A 1541-nucleotide genomic window follows, 5' to 3' on the forward strand; every position below is an offset into this window, starting at 1 on the left:
AGACCTACGATGTCACGGTGATTCAGCATCAATGAAGAAGAGAGGTCCCCATACTGTAGCATCTGCTGCTAGTGACGTTCTAAAACTAGTGCGCTCTCTTTATTATGTTTCTTTAATCATTGTCACATATATGTGGTAGGTTTCCTGAGAAATATGGTAGAGGGTCTATTAATTTCACTCCACCCATTCCTAATGAGATTTAAACTTTGGTTCTACTGTATGGAAAACGCAGTTTTCAACCATTTGCATTTCCTTGGGTACTTGCAACTCACCCTGACCCTTCCTTTGTCTTCTTTGTCCTTCATGATTTACAGTCTCTCTCTAGTTTGGGTGAATTCCTTAAATATTTATTGGCTTTACCGCTCCCCTTAATTTTAATTGCAGTATTCCGTCCTTTTTAAATTTTTAAAACGCTAAAAGATATCAATTTGTGGGAATTAAAACTCCTTGTTATTTTTTTAAAATCGAAACATTTTTTCTGAGTTAAGGGAATATTTTTGCTATAGATAGAAAACCTTGGAATGTTTAAAATTTAGACCCAACTTGCTTGTTGATTAGATTCCTGCTGTTATGTATACATGTGATTTATTTTTCCTTTCTTGTAATTACTTTTTCTTTGTTCTTGTGGATAGGTTCGAGATCTAAGAATAACACCTCGTGTGCTAGTTGGTCATAGTTTTGGGGGGAAAGGTTAGTCATTGATTGTTTGATCAAGTTAATTTTTAAGCGCCTATTTTTCAGTATACATTCATCCAGTTTTCAGTTGTTTTGAGCATGGTGGACCAAGCTGCAAAGCCTCTTGCTCGGCCAGTTAGAGTAAGTCCAAACTCCATTCATGTTTGCTTTTGCTGGATGAAGTATCAGCTATCAACTATTTTTATGTGTTAAAATTATGCAGCAGGTTGCTTTTTAAATCCCATTTCCACTATAACATTTAACAATGCTTTAAGGATGAAAATATAGATAATGGAGGATGTATAGCAGTTTCCCTTAATCGTGTTTACACTAGAATATATGCATGAGGCTCAGATGGAGAAACTCCTAGGATGATAAGAATTTATTCTCCAAGAAATATTTTGTTTGCTATGGTAACAAGTTAGCTTTAATCTATGTATTATACTATTCATGAAGATGCACAGAAAAATTTTCTGGTAGGATAAAATGCATGATAAAATGCCAGAAAAATGGCTATGTTTAGATAAAGGGACCAGAAGTTACTCATCATTAGTTAACTGTGTATCTCAAATATAGTCATTAAGGAGGTTCTCAATATAATATTGGTTCATATGTGAGATCTATTTTCAGATTGGACCCCTCTGAAACTTCTGAAAATTGAATAAAGTGGGACTTTAAAAAGATGAACAACATAATGAATTGAGACTACTAAAAAATCAGCCGATTGAAAAAGTAAAAGCTGACAAGGATTTAACTGTAGTTTCTGTTTTGTATGTCTGTATATATGTATGAGTGCTTCTGAACTGTTTCATACTTGTTAACTATGCTATTTGAAGGCTTGGGTTCTGGATGCAACGCCTGGAAAA

At 34.3% G+C, this 1541-nt stretch overlaps 1 long non-coding RNA gene across 1 annotated transcript; it reads left to right on the forward strand.

Annotated features, from left to right (window-relative positions):
• Window positions 1–6: 6 nt before the first annotated feature.
• Window positions 7–1541, forward strand: LOC106752920. The gene is made up of 4 exons (XR_001375176.2): window positions 7–88; window positions 633–690; window positions 764–816; window positions 1512–1541. It is a non-coding gene; the product is annotated as an uncharacterized LOC106752920 (long non-coding RNA).

This window comes from Vigna radiata, unplaced genomic scaffold (assembly GCF_000741045.1).
Source record: "Vigna radiata var. radiata cultivar VC1973A unplaced genomic scaffold, Vradiata_ver6 scaffold_1850, whole genome shotgun sequence".
In the NCBI taxonomy this organism is placed as follows: domain Eukaryota; kingdom Viridiplantae; phylum Streptophyta; class Magnoliopsida; order Fabales; family Fabaceae; genus Vigna; species Vigna radiata.